This window comes from Aethalodelphis obliquidens, unplaced genomic scaffold, assembly GCF_003676395.1.
Source record: "Aethalodelphis obliquidens isolate GAN/ISIS:26980383/991018 unplaced genomic scaffold, ASM367639v1 scaffold100, whole genome shotgun sequence".
NCBI classification, from domain to species: domain Eukaryota; kingdom Metazoa; phylum Chordata; class Mammalia; order Artiodactyla; family Delphinidae; genus Aethalodelphis; species Aethalodelphis obliquidens.
In genome coordinates this window covers 2,709,820-2,728,449 of record NW_020838044.1, presented here as the reverse complement: position 1 = coordinate 2,728,449, position 18,630 = coordinate 2,709,820, and the positions used below count along the sequence as shown (strand labels likewise).

The following is an 18,630-nucleotide window of genomic DNA, read 5'->3' as shown; positions in this document are numbered from 1 at the left end:
TATTGAATATAGTTCCCTGTGCTATGCAGTAGGTCCTTGGTGAGTATCTGTTTTATATACAGTAGTGTGTATCTGTTACTAATCCCAAACTCTTAATTTATCCCTTCTCCCTCTTTCCCCTTTAGTAACTATAAATTTGCTTTCTATGTCAGTGCCTCTATTTCTGTTTTGTGAATAAGTTCATTTGTTTTGTTTTGTTTTGTTTTTTACATCTTTATTGGAGTATAATTGCTTTACAATGGTGTGTTAGTTTCTGCTTTATAACAAAGTGAATCAGTTATACATATACATATGTTCCCATATCTCTTCCCTCTTGCATCTCCCTCCCTCCCACCCTCCCTATCCCACCCCTCCAGGCGGTCACAAAGCACTGAGCTGATCTCCCCGTGCTATGCGGCTACTTCCCACTAGCTATCTATTTTACGTTTGGTAGTGTGTATATGTCCATGCCTCTCTCTCGCTTTGTCACAGCTTACCATCTTTTAGATTCCACCTATAAGTGGTATCATATGCTATTTGTCTTTCTCTTTCTGACTTACTTTACTTAGTATGATAATCTCTAGGTCCAGCCATGTTGCTGCAAATGGTATTATTTCATTCTTTTTTATGACTGAGTAGTATTCCATTGTATATGTATACCACATCTTCTTTATCCAGGAGAAACAATCTATTGGGAAATTCCTGTCAGCAGGTGCCATGACAGGAAGGGCAGGGAAGATGGAGAGGACTAAGAAAAATGCCAGGCTCACCAAAGCCCTTGACTTGTTTCCACCTCTAACTTGCAGGTTCCTACTAGGGCCAGGAGGAGGGAAAGGAGGAAAAGGATGCTCAGGTCCCAGCCATCTGAGGCAGGGGCTCTCTGGTTTCACTCAGATACTGATGCTTGTGAGGGACATCAGAAAAAAGGCACGATCTCCCCTCACTCACCCCTCACCCAACAGCCCACCTGGCAAATGCGGGTCTCTAAGGGGATGGGATCTGGTGTACGAGCAGCGAGGCTGAGCTCAGGAAGCAGCTCCTCTCTGTTCTTGGTATTTGGGAGGAGAGAGGAGATGAGGTTAATAGCAGTTATCCCTTTCATCAACTACATCCCCACTAAGCAGGGGAAGGAGCGCTGTAATTCCCTATGTCCCCATAATGACCGGCTATCTGCTCTTTCCTTCAGCTTCTACAGGCTGAACTGTAGCGGTTTCCCCTAAAAATGAAATTCCACCACATATAACAAAACATGGGAGGTGGTCGAGGTCTCTCAATGCTAGGCAAGTAGAGTCATGGAATTAAGGTGCCCTATTTCAGAAAGAAAGAAAAATAATTTTTCTGGTTCTGGGAAGGACCCATGTGGGATTTCCAAAGAAAGTAGGAATTTAGAGATAGAGTCGAGTGAGGCCAGCAGCTAGGCAAGACTGCTGGGGGGCAAGTTCCATCTTCCTGCCCCTGATGGATAGCACCTCCTCAGCACGTTGACGCAAACACACACACACACACACACACACACACACACACACAGAGAGAGAGAGACTCATCTGAAGTGCTGCCCATCACTAACATTTTCAATTTCAGACCTGACAATCCAGGCTTCCTGACAGCTGGCCCAGTATCCAATCTTCCTGACGGAGCTTCATCTCTGACTAGAGCCTCAGCAGTTTGTCCAGAAACGTACTTTAAGTGTGGGAGGCAGGAGACCAGAAGGACCAGGAGATGCACAGAAAATAAGAGATGAGATAGGGGGACTCCCAGCCTGGTCTCTCATTCATAACAGTATGTATTGAGCTCCTGCTGTGTTTCAGGCATTATCCCCAATAACCCCATGAACTAGCTATTCTTGTGGGGAGCAGGGTACAGGGTGGTGGAAGGGGCGTAGCTTGGGAATCAGCTCTTGGATTCAACTCCTGCTCTGCCATACATCAGGTGGAGAAGCTGGTGAGCAAACAGGCGATCCATTCCAGGAAACGGACAGGCTATCATCAAAGCACTAGGTTCAGCGGCGGCCAAATGAACAGGCCCCTTGGAGGAGGGGGTGCTGGAGCCAGAGGCTGAGTGGAGTTCACTCAACAGACATGGAGAGAAGAAGCTCCAGCCAGCACAAGTCATGTTTATGAAGGCAGAAAGACAGACAGAGCCCAGTGCATTTGGGGGCAGTGCACAGGGATACGGATTGGAAGTGACGAGCAGCAGGGATGAGACTGGAGCCTGGTCAGGCATGCTGATACAGGTAGATTTCTTCTTGTGGATGATGAAGAACTATTATATTTGAAGGAATCTTCAGCAAGGACGAGATGGATGAGCGGAGTCAAGTGTGGAGATGCTCTGTCAACCAGGAGGCTATGTCAATAGATGGGGTGAGAGTGGAGAAAGCCCAGCCTTAGGTGGCAGAGGTGGGGTGGGACCATGGGACAGACTTGAGAAACTTGTGGGTGTGAGAGTAGGGTGAAGGGGGAGGAAGAGTAGCAGATGATGGACATTTGGAGAAATGTGTAGGAGTCAATGTAATTCACCAATTCAGGATGTGCAGGAGAAGGAACACGCATCGGACAGGGTCCCCACAAGAAATGGGGAGGGACTCAAATTAGGACAGTGCAGGGAGAGTTTTCTCGTAAAAGTGTGTGTGGGCTTGGTGTAGGGGAAAGACAAGGGCTAGTGCAGCAACTTGGGGCTGGTAACGGCAGAGGGGAGGAGTTCCAGGCCAGAAGACAAGGGAGAAGACCGTTGCATAGACCAGAAGGAGAGAGCCATGTAGAGGAGTTCTCTTGAGAGGTTCTGCGACCTTCTGGCCAAGGGACTGCCAACCCAGGTGACCTCACCGGGAGCATGCCAGAGGGATAAATGCCTAGTTCCATTTTCTTCCTTTCCTCCAGTGGTGTGAGGGACCTACTAGCCAAAGACAACTGGAGACCAGCCAGCACAGGAGCCCATGCATGCCATTCCCCAGGTCAGCCTCCAGGAGGCAAAGCAAGGCAAAGAAGTGGGGGAGTGGACCTGAGGAGCAAAGAGCAGATTCGAGGGGTGCAGCACTCTGCCTGAGAGCAAGCCCCGTCTCTGCTGCTCGTCACTGTGTGGCCTCAGCCAAGTCACTGAACCTCTCTGATCCTCACAGAGAGGTTGGGCCTGAATACTTAGGAGTCATCGGTGGGAAGGTAGACACCTTGGCGTGGCTGCCATTTCCTAGAGAATGTGTAGTAGGGGCAGAGAGACTGGGGACCTGGGGGAGGTTGAGGAAGGAGCCCAGGGAAGGACACTGGGAAGGAGCAACCAGAGAGTGGGCAGCGTCCTCCTCTGGCCTCCTCAGCACTTATCCCTCAACCTCTCTCACTGAATTTTGTTGTCACTGTTTCCATGTGGCTCCAGTCAAAGTGTGAGCACCTTTGTCCCCACCCCCCAGCCCAACTAGGCTGACACCTACTCAGTCCTCGTGGGTTGAGTGACTAAGTCAAAACACTGAAGAATCTGCTTCTGAGAACTGGGGGACTGGTCAGTGGGCTCCAGCAGAAGGTAGAAGACAACCTGGGGTTGGAGTCAGGATCTCAGGCTGAGGAATGACCCCAAGACCTTGCGTCCACTCGACGGACATCTACTAGGGATTGTGAAAAGGAAATCAAAATGCAGTCGGTTTTGGTAAGTGAGCTCTCTAAAACAGAGCCAGGAGGCCTTGGAGGAAGTGTGACTTATGCACGTCCCAGCCTGGGTGGAAGCTGACCTTTGGACCACTTAGTGTCCTGACAAAGTCATCCAGAACTTCTGCCAGAAACTCAAGATGCTTATCAGACCCTTACCCTAAAACAACCTGTGATGGTCTATCCCTGAAGGACAAATATTTCCTTTCTTGTGTCAGAAGGCAGCCTCATGGCTTTTGCCTTTATAAGCCCCTGATTGTTTTTATTTCCCCAGAACACTTTTTCAGTTTTACCCAAATCTTTCTCCCAAACTGCAATTCTTAAGACCCCAAATAAAGTTCTTTGTTCTTTGCAGCCTTGATATTGGTTATTGTGCAATAGGATTACCACGTGACCGGCACTGTGCTCGAGACTAGAGGCTCTGACCTGTGCTCAGAGAGATGGCCACCAGGGTAAGTGTGACAGTTCCCCACAACAGAGCCATCCACACGGCCTCACTGAGCGCAGACCGTTGTTAGTGGGATGTGGGCCGGGGCCGGGGTGGGGTGGGGTGTGGTATCAGGCAGGTTGGAAGGTGAGGGAAGTTGAAAAGCATCCTGGGAATGAGCAGAGGCTGATTTTGGAGGGAGGGGGGAGCGTGCGGGGGAATGTGCAGAAATGAACTCAGTTTAGTGTTTAGTTTAAAGTTTTTTTTTTTAATTTAGTTAAAAATTCAATGCAAGAAGGAGTGAGAGACCAGATTCGGTGGGTAAGCAGGCAGGAGTTCATGAAGGAACTGAATGCCCAAACTTGGACTTTTAATCAAATTCAAGGCAATGGGGACCCCTGAAGGGTTTTGAGAGGAGAAGAACATAGTCAGGTGTGCTCTGAGTGGCCTGCTGCAGAGGGAAGGTTAGCAAGCATCACCCAGATGGTCATTATAACAATACGTACTGTGAAAACCTTCTTTGAGTGCAGCTTTTGCACTTGCAGATGCTAGCAAGGTCCCAACCCACCTGGCTGGGATGCAAAGTCCAGGTCCCTGGTGAGGGCGAAAACACGAGAAAGAAAAAATGAAACAGTTCGTCTTCTCCTACTAGGAACCCATCCACCTGGAAGAGCTAATATAAGCGCAAGACCCAACACAGCCCTCCTGCCCGCTCTGGGCTCTGCCATTAAAAATCCAAAAGGCTGTGGTCTGTGAGTTGCCGTGAGGAAGCAAATGGTTGTTTCCCAGTCCCCGGAAAAGAGTGAGCTCCACAGTCCCTCACACAGGATGAGCCATGGAAACACGTGGAAAGTAAAAACTCAGGGTGGTCCGAACACGGCGATGATGGAGCATCAGAGCAGACAGCTGCAGGAGCCACCTGCCCGCGCAGCCCGTGAGGACACAGAGGCTCACAGAAAGGAAGCAGGTATCATTTCCAGCCGGTGCTGACTGAACAATACAATAAATGGAAGCTGCTCTACATTGGGTCATAAATCTGAGCTGGCCAATTTCCCACTGAAATAAGTCAGCTGCCTCCTCCTGGAGAGCCCCGGGGGGCCCTGGCCCAGTGCAGGCCCTGCATGACTCTCTTCTTCTCATGAAAGAATAATCCTTCAATTTCTGAAGCCGCAGAGAGTATGTGGGTGATTGTTTTCATATTATTCTTCAACCCATGTTGAAATATTGCATTAAATAAAAGCAGTTAAATTAAAAACAAATAATTCTCTTGGTGGCATATTGGGGAACCTCTTCAGCCGAGGGACATTTTCTACTTTCCTCTATTTTTTTTTCTCATGTAAGAGTTACCGACTGGGGCTTCCCTGGTGGCGCAGTGGTTGAGAGTCCGCCTGCCGATGCAAGGGACACGGGTTCATGCCCCGGTCCGGGAAGATCCCACATGCCACGGAGCGGCTGGGCCCGTGAGCCATGGCCGCTGAGCCTGCATGTCCGGAGCCTGTGCTCTGCAACGGGAGAGGCCACAACAGTGAGAGGCCCGCGTACCGCAAAAAATTAATAATAATAATAAGAGTTAGCAAATGAACATAACTTTTCTTGAGAACATCTTGAGATCAGCAGGGTATGGAGTAGCACAGTTGAATCATTTAAAGTAGGGGGTCTTGGGAAGCACAGCCAGCCAGGGGTCACTACTCGACCCGAGGGCATGGGCCAGCTGCAAATCACCAGGGACAGAGCTCTGCCCCTTGCCTACCCTCAGGAAGAAGGAAACCCCAGCCCCGCTTCAAGCTGCCCTGCCTAGAGATGGAAAAAGTCCTAGGGCTGGTTGAGGAACAGGCAGGAACAGAGGCTGCCTGTGGCAACGTGAGAAGAGTCATATCAAGTCTTAAATTAGAAAATGGTAAGAGCAGAAAAAGATGCGTGGCTCTCCTTAACCCAACTTCCTCCATCTCCCTCCACCTTTCTGGGTTAGTTTCTGATGTACAGCAAGGTGTATATATATTCTTTTTCATAGCCTTTTCCATTATGGTTTTTACTACAGGATAGTGAATATAGTTCCCTGTGCTATACAGTAGGACCCTGTTGTTTATAGTAGTGTGTATCTCTTAATCCCAAACTCCTAATTTATCCCTCCCCACTCTTTCCCCTTTGATAACTATAAATTTGTTTTCTATGTCTGTGCATCTGTTTCTGTTTTGTAAGTTCATTTGTATCATGTTTTAGATTCCACATATAAGTGATATCATGTGATATTTGTCTTTCTCTTTCTGATTTTCTTCACTTAGCATGATCATCTCTAGGTCCATTCACGTCACCTCAAATGGCATTTTTTCATTCTTTTTTTAATGGCTAATAGTCCATTGTATACATATCTAACATCTTCTTTATCCATTCATCTGTTGATGGACATTTAGGTTGCTTCCATGTCCTGGCTATTGTAAATAGTGCTGTTATGAACATTGGGGTACATGTACCTTTTTGAATTAGACTTTTCTCCAGATACATACCCAGGAGTGGGATTGCTGTATCATATGGCAAATCTATTTTTAGTTTTTTAAGGAACCTCCATACTCTGCCCTCATTCTTATTGGGAAAAACAAACAAAAAAGGAAATCCTGCCTATGATTATAAACTAATTCAGGAAAGTCAAATGATTTCATTCCATACGCCAATGCTGATTGATTATAATGGCTGCCTAGAGGAATGTGTTGAGACTGGGTCTGAGGTCATCTCTGGGCTCCATGGGAGAGAGCAACAGCACTGACCGGTGATGTCTGTCATGCATACAGGATGGGAAACTGTTGGCACACGTGCCATGTATTTTCTAATCACGGGACTCTGTTCAGAAATAATCCATTTATACTGGATTTATCCTTGAAAATATCAATGAGATAACAGCCGAAGGCTCAGGATCAAGGGAGTTTCAACTCCTAGCAGGAGGCCCCAGTTATGTTTTTGTCTCTAATCACAGAAATGAATTCTAGCAGTGCATTTAGCCTCCTGGTTCAGGTCAACGAGTTGGAATTACAGTTCTTCCTCTGAGAGCTATAGATTGTTGGTGCTGGGAATGGGGTTATGACTCATCAACGTTTTCCCCAGCTCTAGTGGTTCATGAAATAAACTGCTTAAAACAAACAAACAGGGCTTCCCTGGTGACGCAGTGGTTGCGAGTCCGCCTGCCGATGCAGGGGATGCGGGTTCGTGCCCCGGTCTAGAAAGATCCCACATGCCGCGGAGCGGCTGGGCCCGTGAGCCATGGCCGCTGAGCCTGCGCGTCCAGAGCCTGTGCTCTGCAATGGGAGAGGCCACAACAGTGAGAGGCCTGCGTACCGCAAACAAACAAACAAACAAAAACACCTTTTGGCAAAGAGGTCAGGGCTGAACCTTGGAAAGGCTGCCCAGGAACCTTGCCTCCTGGACTGCCAATCCTTTCTAAGGACGTGGCCCCCCTGGGTGGCCACCCTGGGCGGAGGCCAGGTGACACATAAACATGGGCCAAGATGATTCCCGTAGGCTCAGAGGATTCACCACAAAGTGAAATACTCTTCTTTTCCCTCAGTTAGTGGTTCATTTCAGCTGAAAATAAGACCTAGCAGGTACAGGTCTCAAGGTCAACAGTTCCTACCATGTCCATGCAACAGTCCTTTGAGAATTCTTTCCCCGAGGCCAACAATTAATTCCCTTTAGGAAACAGGACTGGAGTGGCTGGAAGGGGGTCAGCCATCCTAACAGTGCTGGGCCCCATTCTCTGCTCTTGCTGTTCTGGTTCCAAATCCAGCATGGACAGAGGGGTGTGCACACAGCCTGGAGCATCCTTGTGGAAAAGGCGCTCTCTCTCTCTCTCTCTCTCTCTCTCTCATAGGATTTGAACAAGATAACAGGCCCATCCTGCATACAGTTCGATAGATTTACAGACAAAAGCAAAGCAAGCCCCTCAGTACCAACAAGCTCAGTCTGCTGGAAAAGGCTCTGTGTCCCCCTGGGGTGCAGCCCAGAGAGGAGGCATATGGCTGGACACAGAAGAAAACAAAGTTGGGCAGAACATGCCTTGGATGAGTTAATGAGCCCAGGACTGAAGCTCCTTTATTGATGTGGGGAAATGTTAACATTATATGGCTAAGTGGAAAAAGCTGGAAACAAAAAAGAATATACAATGTAATCCCCATTTTACACGTGTGTGTGTGTGTGTGTGTGTGTGTGTGTGTGTGTGTGTGAAGGCATGGACACACACAAAGAACAAGATGGAAAGGAGAGGAACTAAAATGTTCACATTTTATCTTGGCAAGGAGGAACTGCTAACGACCCTGGGTTTGGTTTATTTGTCTTGGTGGTTCTTTTGTCTTCATACATTTCTACATTTTCTGTTTTCTATTTGCGCACACGTTCTTTCGGTAATAGAAAATGAAGTAAATGTTACTTTAGAATAATTAGAAAAGAGTGGGAAAGGGAATAATAAAAAAGAACATGAGTATTGGAATTATTTAGAACTAATAATAATCCTCATTCTGTCCCATCTTAGCTGGTGTCCTCCCTGGCCTCTGGGGCTCTCCCTAAAGCACCTACACAGTACATGCGTAGACAGAGAAGGCAGACCTACTGTTTTTATGGTGGTTGGTTATTGTTTTCAGAGCAAGGGTTCTTAGCAGCCAGCAAAAGATGATTGTGGTGCTAGGGAGAGATTTTTGGTTTCCCCTGCTGAGACCGAGGGTCTAGAGTAGACGTGAGGCAGCCTGGTGGATGCCAGAAAATGGTGCAGCTGGGAGGTGCCCACACTCACCATCCAAACCCTCCGCAGTGCCTCCAACCCAAGCATGGGGAGTACAGACCAGCAGAGACCTTGGGGACCTGGTCAGCAAGATTCCAGCCGCATCCGTGGCCGTGACTAATGTGAGCTAACATTCAAGAGTCTGGGACACAGCCAGCAGACATTTTCTTTGTGAAATACTGTGTAAGTGCTTATGAGTAGGGGGCCAAGCCAGGCTGGGAGGGGGGATAGATGGATTCCCCTGCAAGTTGATGAGACCCACAGCCAAGTAAAGCGGTTGGACCTCCATGGCAGAGGCACGAGGGACACGGGGGATACCAGGATGGGGCTGAGCATGGCTCCAAGGGCTCTGGGGACATCGTGCAATGTGGGAAGGACCATCCACAGTGGCCCAGCAGCTTCTGCCACAAGGAGCAGTCCCAGGTCCATTCTGCCTTGTAAATCCGGCTCCAGAACGCTCAATTTCAGCAAGAGCTCCCCAGAGTTCCCAACCGGGCACATAATTTCACCTTCTTAATAAATCACCGGGAGTCCTCCTGTCCTAAGAAAAACAAGAAGAGGAACAGCCAGAATCTGTCAAGAAATTAATTGAAAACAGCAAAATAAGACAATATAATTCCTTTCTCAAGGGCAGCCTTGGAGGTCGGGTACTGTCCCTCTGAGGCCTGCTGACCCAGGGCCCCCCAGCTGCTGGGAGGAGGTGCTCCTGCCTCCAGCAAACTGTAGCTCTTCCCTCTCTAGCAAAGCTATAAACAGCACATCTTTGTGCACCTCCCAACCCAGGAGCCAGGGCCACAGACGTCATGTGGCATCAAGAATGGCTCTTCTAAGAAAAGCTAGAAAAAAATGCCTCTGTGTATTATGTGCACCTGAAAAAGGCACTTGTGTGTGTTCATTATATGTTTCATTTATGTGTTTGCATCCTTTCTTGTGTGATGATGACCAAACTAGGATCTGAGCAACTTAGAGCTGGACGGAAACCCTGAGATTAGACAGCACCCCCAGTGCCCAGCATTGCACCCAGGACTCAGGTGCCATGTCCTCATTTGATGGGTGAGACTATGGTCATGGTCACAGACACAGTTAAATGCAGGTCTTCTGCTCCCAAGTGGCTCTATCCCATTGGTCCTTCTTCAGTTCCATTCAGCAAACCAGAGCACACAGTGAGAAGGCAAAGCTGAATAAGACAGAGCCCCTACCCTCGAGGGACTGGTGGGAAAAGCAAGGATGTACAGGACTGTGATGTTAAGAAATAATACTAATAATTCAAAACCTGGAAATATGGCCACAAGAGGACAGTAAGTCCTTCCAATGTCATTTGGTCATTGTCTCGCAAGTCCACCCAAGGATTATTTAATCACCCAGGGGAAGGTATCTTTGTTTAATGGCTATTTACCATTAATTAAGGGCTCAGACTCTGTGAAGTTACATGTTAACTTGTAGATCATGTCCAGTAAAGATATAAATAATGTCTATTCAATAGAAAGCATAACATTAAAGACTGATTTTTTTAACTGCCTTGTAAGACATTAACCAGCTGTTTTGTTTTTAATTGGGGTAAAATAACATAAAATTTTACCATCTTAACCATTTTTAAGTGTACAGCTGTGTCATTAACTATATTCACATTGTGCAACCATCACCGCCATCCATCTCAAGGACTCTTTTCATCCTGCAACACTGACACTCTACACCCATTAAACATAACTCCCCATTCTCCCCTCCCACCAGCACCTGGCAACCAAAGTCTACTTTCGGTCTCAATGAATTTGACTATGCTACATATCTCATATTAGTGGAATTGTGCAGTACTTGTCCATGAGACTGGTTTATTTCACTTAGTATAATGTCCTTAAGTTTCATTCATATTGTAGCATGTGTCAGAGTTTCTTTCCTTTTTAAGGCTGAATCATATTTCATTGTACATATACACCACATTTTGCTCATCCATTCGTCTGTCCATGGACACTTGGGCTGCTTCCACCTTTTGGCTATTGTGAATAATACTCCTATAAACTTGGGTGTTCAAACATCTGTTGAGACTCTGCTTTCCGTTCTTGCGGATATATATCCAGAAGTGGAATTGATGGATCATATAATAACCCTACGTCTAACTTTTTGTGGAACTACCATACTGTTTTCCACAGTGGCTATCCTGTTTTACATTCCCACCAACAGTGCACAAAGGTTCCAATTTCTCCGGATCCTTCCCAACACTTGCTACTTTTTGGTTTTTTTATTCTAATGGGTATAAGGTATCTCATTGTGGTTTTGATTTGTACTTCCCCAGTGATTAGTGATGTTGAGTATCTTTTCATGTGCTTATTGGCCATTTGTATATCTTCTTTGGAGAAATGTCTATTCAAGTCCTATGCCCATTTTTTAAACCAGGTTGTTTGGGTTTTTTGTTGTTGAGTTGCAGGAGTTCTTTTATATATTCTGGATATTAACCCCTTATCTGATACATGATTTGCAAATGTTTTCTCCCATTCCATGGGCTGTCTTTTCACTCTGTTGATAGTTTGCTTCCATGCACAAAAGTTTTTAATTTTGATATAGTCCAACTTATCTATTTTTTTCTTTTGCTTCCTGTGCTTTTGGTGTCATATCCAAGAAATCATTGCCAAATCCAACGTCATGAAGTTTTTCCCTTATGTTTTCTTCTGAGTTTGATAGCTTTAGCTTTTCCATTTAGGTCTTTTGATCTGCTTAGAGTTAACTTCAGTACATGGTATAAGGTAAGAATTCAACTTCATTCTTTTACACATGGGTGTTCCACTTTCCCAGCACCAGTTGTTAAAAAAGACCATCTTTTCCCCACTGAATGGTCTTGGCATGCTTGCCAAAAATCATTTGACCATACATGTGAGGGCAACCAGTTTTGTTCTTAACCTAGATATTGTACTTGAACATTTCCTTTTAAGTGCTTGTAAATACCCATTTCCTCAAAATGCTCTTTGAACCAGCTTTGCCAACTTATTGGTTCCCTCATTCATGAATTACTAAATCTTTGACACCTGCCCATTCCATATTTTATGAGAGCCATGTTTTTAAATGTGTGAACATTATGCTTTGACAGTAACATACAAAGTGCTGTGGGTGTCGGGGTGAAGATCATCTCTAATCGAGGGATTCAAACACCTTTTCACTTTTGAAATCAGCCTTATGATTAATGGGTAGACTTTTGGCAGATAGACATGGTGGTTTGGAGCGAACATTAAAGACCGCGGAAACAGCAGGAAGAGTGTTTTCCTTCCTGTTTGCTTCCTTTCTTGTGTGTCTTAGCCAGCAAAGTCTATTGGCCAACACAGATGTGACACTTTCCATGAGAAAGCCTTAGGGAAAAAAAAGCCTCTTGCCTCTTTCATATGTCATTTCTCTTCAGGACAGGTCCCTGCTACAGCTCCAGGTCCTCTCAAGCCTCCACCTCCACCGCACCCCCTTCCCCTACCTGACAAGAGGCTAGAAAGGGCCTAGGCCTTTCCATCCATACTTTAGAGTCATCTCTGATTCTGCCTTAACTAGGGAATTGCATTTCCTGGCTGTCTCCATCCCACCACATGGGGCCTCCATGAAATATCTCCCTGACAGACTCTAAAGGTTACCAGCATCAATCACAGGGATAAACAGCAAACAAGCCCAGGACAGAGCAGCCACCTCTGTCTGATCCAAAGTGGTATTAATTAGAAACCTTAACTTCTGGCCACAGAGGATGAGAACTGCCACCCTCAAGTGACCTTTGCCTTGGCAGAGTGTCCCCAGCCACGGCTGGTGGCAAAGCCCCTGTCTTTGGGGATCTTTACTCTGCAGGGTGCTTCTGAACCGCTTGAATTTAACGCTGAGACTTGTGTTCCCTGAGGATCTCAGGTGTGCACATTCCTCCTTGGGTTTTTTTTTTTTTTTTTGCGTTACACGGGCCTCTCACTGTTGTGGCCTCTCCCGTTGCGGAGCACAGGCTCCGGACACGCAGGCTCAGCGGCCATGGCTCACAGGCCCAGCTGCTCCGCGGCATGTGGGATCTTCCTGGACCGGGGCACGAACCCGCGTCCCCTGCATCGGCAGGCGGACTCCCAACCACTGCACCACCAGGGAAGCCCCCTCCTTGGGTTTTTGAGATCACATTGTTGTGGGCCCCAGGCCATTCTCACCTGAGCTTCCTAGCCCATGGCCGTGGCATTTCCTCAGGCTCTCGGCGGCCACAGCAGCCTGTATGGTGGCTTGACACTGGATGTCCCAGCTTCTGGCTTGCTGAGAGGCTGTCGCTGACCTCCCCCTCCTCCATGGGAACCCATGCACAGCGGTAACCCAGAGGAGCCTCAGCAGAGCCTGTGCCTTGCGTGCTGCTGAGACCCATGGCCTTGGGCCTGCCCACTCCTCTACCGCTCCCAGAGCCTCAGCTGTCCAGACACCCTGACTGAGGCCTCCAGGCATCCCAGCCCCTCAGACTTGGCTCAGCCTCTACCACTGGTAAAGACACCTCCCCGCTGGGGTCAGCAGGGCTCCCTAAGGGGCTGACCAAGGAAGGAGTGAGTGAAGACTCAGTGATCTCGAAGCAGGGCTGCTGGGCTACTTTCCTGGCTGGGTAACCAGTGTGTTCTCTGAGTGGTTGAGGGCAGACTCAGGGTGAGCCAGCCTCCACCCTTTCACCTTTCACTAGTTCAGCAACCTTGGGCAACTCACTCAACCTCTCTGAGCCTCAGTTTCCACATCCGTAAAATGGTGCTCATAATAACACCTCAGAAAGCTGCTCGATAGTAAATATAAAACACTTAGTACAGCACCTGGCAATAATCAATCCTCAACAAATGTTAACTATTTCTTGGGGGTCAGGGGTGGGTTTTGTCCCACTTGTGCAGTTGTGTGTACACAAAGAACACGAAGTCCTAGGGGAAGGACAAGTGGAACAAAGGCCAGAGATCGTGCCACTCATTTCTCCAGGCCTTCTCTTTGCTGACCAATGTTTCTACCAACTCATAGAGAAGGCTGTCCTACTTTCATATTTGCTTGTCCAGAGAGTGATAAACTGTTATCTCCTTAAAGTCATCCAGCCTGCGTTCAGACGGGCCCTTCTCCACCTTGACAGATGGGATTACATTCATCTCCCTTCCCCTTTGGCAACTGGAAAGATCAATGAGACATTAGTCTCCCTGACTCTGACTTTCTCCTGGGGGGAATGCTCACAGCCCAGAATTAATGTGTCAATTGATTTACTCCTGGTGTCTAAAGGAGTAGACAAGACAAGTCCTCCCACTGCTGGGAGGGGAGATGGGGAGAGAGCAGCCTCTGCCACTTTCTGGGTCCGGCTCACAGGCCTGTGCTGTCTGGACTGGTTGAGGAGACAGTTGCAGAGAGACGGATTCACCTGGGATCTACATCCTGGAGACTGGCCGGCCCTAGCTCTGGAGTCCCAAAGCCATGGACACTCTCAGGTTCTACGGCCTTGACAAGCTATAGACCCCTCCAGACCTCAGTTACTTCATCCACAAAATGAGGATGGAGATCCCTGATGGGATGACTGTGGAATTAACAAGAGATAATGTGTGTGAAGAGATGTGCTTTGTAAATGTTAATTTTTTATCTTTAAGTACAAGAGTAAATGCAATGTTCTTGAGTGAGAAACCAACCAAGTTTACAGATATTAAAACTAAGGCCTAGAGAGATGAAATCCATTTTCTTTTTTTTTTTTTTTGCGGGACGTGGGCCTCTCACTGCTGTGTCCTCTCCCACTGCGGGGCACAGGCTCCGGACACAGGCTCAGCGGCCACGGCTCACGGGCCCAGCCGCTCCGCGGCATGTGGGATCTTCCCAGACCGGGGCACGAACCCGTGTCCCCTGCATTGGCAGGCAGACTCTCAACCACTCCGCCACCAGGGAAGCCCTGAAATCCATTTTCAGTCAGGTAAGTTATGAAGACTGTCCACTGCCTTCACTGCTTTTGACACTGTGATTGCGTCCCTGCCCCCACTTTCTACTGGCTCCTTGGGAGCTAGAATAATGGACAGATGAAGGGTTGGAGAGGGTCACTTTCCTGAGATTTTCAAACGGATTCCCCGCCTAACAGAACATTTGCTGGACACTTTCTGTGTGCTAGATGCTTTCCTAGGGACCATGGAGGGCAAAGACAACACACTCAAGTTCTGATAAGCCCTTGACCTTGAGGGTTTGGTGTTTCTCTTTTCATCTTTCTCTCTCTCACTCACTCGTTCGTGTGTCTTCTCCCTCCCAGAAGCAGCTCTGCCTGCCCCACTGAGTCCTTTCCTTACAATGTGGCCCCAGACTCGGGTCTGGGCCAAACACTCAGGTTGTTGTTGGTAATGATCATTGGTTCGAACAGCTTCTCTTACCCAAAATAAAACTTGGGTTTTGTTTTGTTTTTTCCATGATCTCTAGCTTATTTACTGTATAGAACATAAACTCCTTGAGTGAGGAAGCTCTGCCTGATTTATTACTACTACCCACATAGAATTTGGCAAACTAGGAGTGAGAAATCAATTTTAAAAAATGAAACTACAGATCTACAGTGAGGACACGGCACGAAGCTGGCGGACATACATACTCTGAGATGCATTTCATGGCCCTTATCTCTAGAAGCACAAAGCAAAATGACCAACCTCTCGAATTTCATATTCTTATACTCAAGCAGAAGAAAGGGCAGATAGCTCTCCCCTCCCCTTGCCAGGGCGTGGAACTTTGCCTGGTAAAGTTGCTCTCTGAGGTATGTGCATGCCTCACCTAAGAGCTCTCCCTCACGCAAAGAAGGAAGCCCCCTCCCTGTAGGAGACACTTGAAATGCTCTCTTGCTGCCCGGCCCCAGGTGAATACCTTTGCTTTGCTCAGGCACTTGCAGAACAGATATAGAAAGCAGACATTTCCTCTTCAGCCTCCTTTGCAACTAAAGCCAGGGATGTGATCCAGGCTGCGTTGCTTAAACTTACCCACACAAGACTTCAATTCAGAGGCTCTGGGAAAATTCCACTTTGCTGGCAACGGCAGCAGCAGAGGGGGTCTGGCTTCGGGGCGTAGCAAGCATAAGGTTAGGTTCCTGCCACAGTAACGGCCTTGGTGCCGCACGCTGTTGTGGGCTGCCACAAGACCAGTAGCGGGGTGGCATGGTGGGCTTAGACCTTTGTCACTGGAAGCTTAGACTGAGCTCTCCAGCCCTCCCAACAATTGGGTAACCGTGAGCTACCAGTGTCATTTTAAAATTTCCTTTCCTACTCTATAAGCCAAAGTCAGCTTCTGTTGCTTGCAACTAAGAGCCCTGAATGACAGTCTAGTTCAACTTCGCCTCAGCTATCATTTCCTGAGGTCCTGGCAATGACAACAGCTCTCACCTGTTCACTGTCTGCGGTGGCCCCAGAGACTGTGTGAGGGGCTTCACATGCATCGTCTCATGGAGTTCCCTCACCACTGCCATGAGGTGGATACTATTCTTATCTTCAGGGAGAACTGAAAAAAATCTGAGATATCAAGGCATTAGAGGACTTGTCCAAGGTCTTACAAGAGGGTAATTCAGTGTTGTAACAATAGGTAAGCTCCCGAAGCTAAATTCAGATTCCAAGAGAGACGGTGGCAGCCGACAAAAAATCTTCTCGCTCCGCTCTTCATGGCAGGGTGTGCAGAACTAGATGGGTCATCTTGTCTTCAGGACATTCTCTACTCTGAAGTAAGGACCAGTAACACTTCACTAAGTTCGTAGACGCTGAAATAAAGACACGAAGATATTTCACTGCCCAAGAAGGATTTTTCCAGGACAGTGGCAGACATGATTGACAAGGGGACACATTATTACCCCACAAGCATGTTTTCTGAAACTCCCCAGGGGCTAAGGGAGTCCATGCTGGGTAGACAGTGAGGGGTAGCCAAAGAAGCTGAAAGCCTGCATTTAACTAAAAGCATCAGTGTGCAGGTCGGCACTGCAAATACATTTTAATACAGGTAATTCCTTTCCCATTCATTTTCAAGCACTTATTTCATTTACACAATCCCAAGGGCCAATAAATCTTGGCATTAAGGCTGATTTGATGTGTGATGCAGACAGTCTGATTAAGGATAGGGTATTTTATCAGCTCCTCTAAATTTCCTTTTCTCTAGTCTACAATTTTTTATACTGGGCTGATCTTTTTTTTATTCATAAGGGCTTCATTCCCATTTGTCATGGCTGCATCAACCGGGCATCTAATGAAGACTTGGATATGGAAGTCTGCATCTCATCTATCCTCAGTAGCAAAATTAATAAAGCAGCAGGAAAACAGCTTCCTGAACTGAAATGTCCTTGGCCCACCCTGAGTCATCTAAAATATATTTTGCTTGTGTCTTCCAAAATTGGGGCTTAGCTATAAACTTTAGGAGGCAGTGCTCAATTTCAACTTCCATCCACTGATAGCCTGTACCCTACTCCCCTGCCCAACCCATTGCTTGGAGAGGCTTGGACCAGAGTGGCCAGAAGCCTATTTTCCCACTATCCCCTCTGCACACATTTATTGAGCACCTTTTATAGGCCAGGCTCAGGGAGATATAAAACAGGCTCTAGAAGGCCACAGTCAAATGGGTCATGCCACCACTGTTGGCCAATGCAAGAAAAACATCTTAGTTAGCCAAGTGTCAAGGCTGGGAGCAAGCTGGAATGATTATCTGCCCTATCCTTTTGCCTCTGAGAGGGTGAGCCTCCCAACCAGTTTCTCTATAATTAAGGGCTGCCAAACGCCTGTGATCACAGACATTGACTTGTAGACTTTATGGATATATGAGTATATTGGTTTCCCAGGGCTGTCATAACACAGTACCACAGACTGAATGGCCTAAACAACAGAAAGTTATTGCCTCACAGTTGTGGAGTCTAGATGTTCAAAATCAAGGTGTCCTTCTGAGGGCTGTGAGGGAGGGATCTGCTCCAGGCCTCTCTCTTTGGCTTGGAGATGGCTGTCTTCTCCCTCTGTCTTTTTACATTGTCTTCTCTCTATGAATGTCTGTGTCCAAATTTCTTTTTATAAGGACATCAGTCATAGCAAATTAGGGCCCACCCTTATGACCTCATTTTACCTTGATTACCTCTGTAAAGACCCTGTTTCCAAATAAGGTGACATTCTGAAGTACTGGGGGCTAGGACTTCAACATATGAATTTTGAGGAGACACAATTCAACACGAGTGTCTCTAAAACTGGTTTAACTAAAGCTTTAAGACAACCTGTAGCAACACAATATAGTTAGAACACCACATGGAGGGTTAAGAATTCCATGTTCAAGTTCTAAATTAGCCACTTCCCCTCTCTGAGCCTCAGATTTCTTCTCTAGAGAATAAGAGAGCTGGACTGGGCCTCCAGAACCCTCTCACGTCTCCAGGATTGTGTTGCTGATGACATAAGAGAAGTTGAGGCAGCACAGGGGGCAGGTTAATGGTGAGGCTCCACCACTCACAAGCAGGCTGATCCTGAGCAAGGATTGATCTTCTGAGCCTCTTAAGTGAGGACAGTGACAGTAGCTACTTCAAAAAGGTTCTCAGGACTAATGAGGCCTGTGAAATGCCCGGCACGCAGCTGTCCCTCCATGTGTACGAACTGCTAAGGGTATTACTGCTCTTATTACTATCAGGAGTTAGGCTTTGGATCTAGGACTCAGCTCTCAGGCAGTGTCCACAATCGGAAGACAGGGGGCTGCACCCCAGTGTCCTATCCAGTAGCTCATGTGGAGTGAGAGGCTTTAGCTGGCAGGACTCTTGTGAACCTTGGGACATGCCTTTCCCCATCTCCACCTTCCAAATCCCATCCCATTCCATTTGGCTTTTCACGTTCATGTCATTAGGGTTAGGGCTAGGATTTCAGGTGATTTTT

General features: G+C 47.3%; 1 long non-coding RNA gene across 4 annotated transcripts in view; it reads right to left on the bottom strand.

Annotated features, from left to right (window-relative positions):
• Positions 1 to 8,088: 8,088 nt before the first annotated feature.
• The window catches only part of LOC113614616 (uncharacterized), a 34,400-nt gene continuing 23,858 nt past the window's right edge, over positions 8,089 to 18,630 (bottom strand). The window contains exons 4-5 of one of the 4 annotated variants that reach the window (XR_003430691.1): positions 15,736 to 16,502; positions 8,089 to 9,341 (exon numbers count right to left, since the gene is read on the bottom strand). This is a non-coding gene — a long non-coding RNA (uncharacterized LOC113614616). Of the gene's footprint in view, positions 9,342 to 15,223; positions 16,503 to 18,630 lie in introns of those variants that run through there. The other 3 variants (XR_003430692.1, XR_003430693.1, XR_003430690.1) reach the window with 3 other exon arrangements.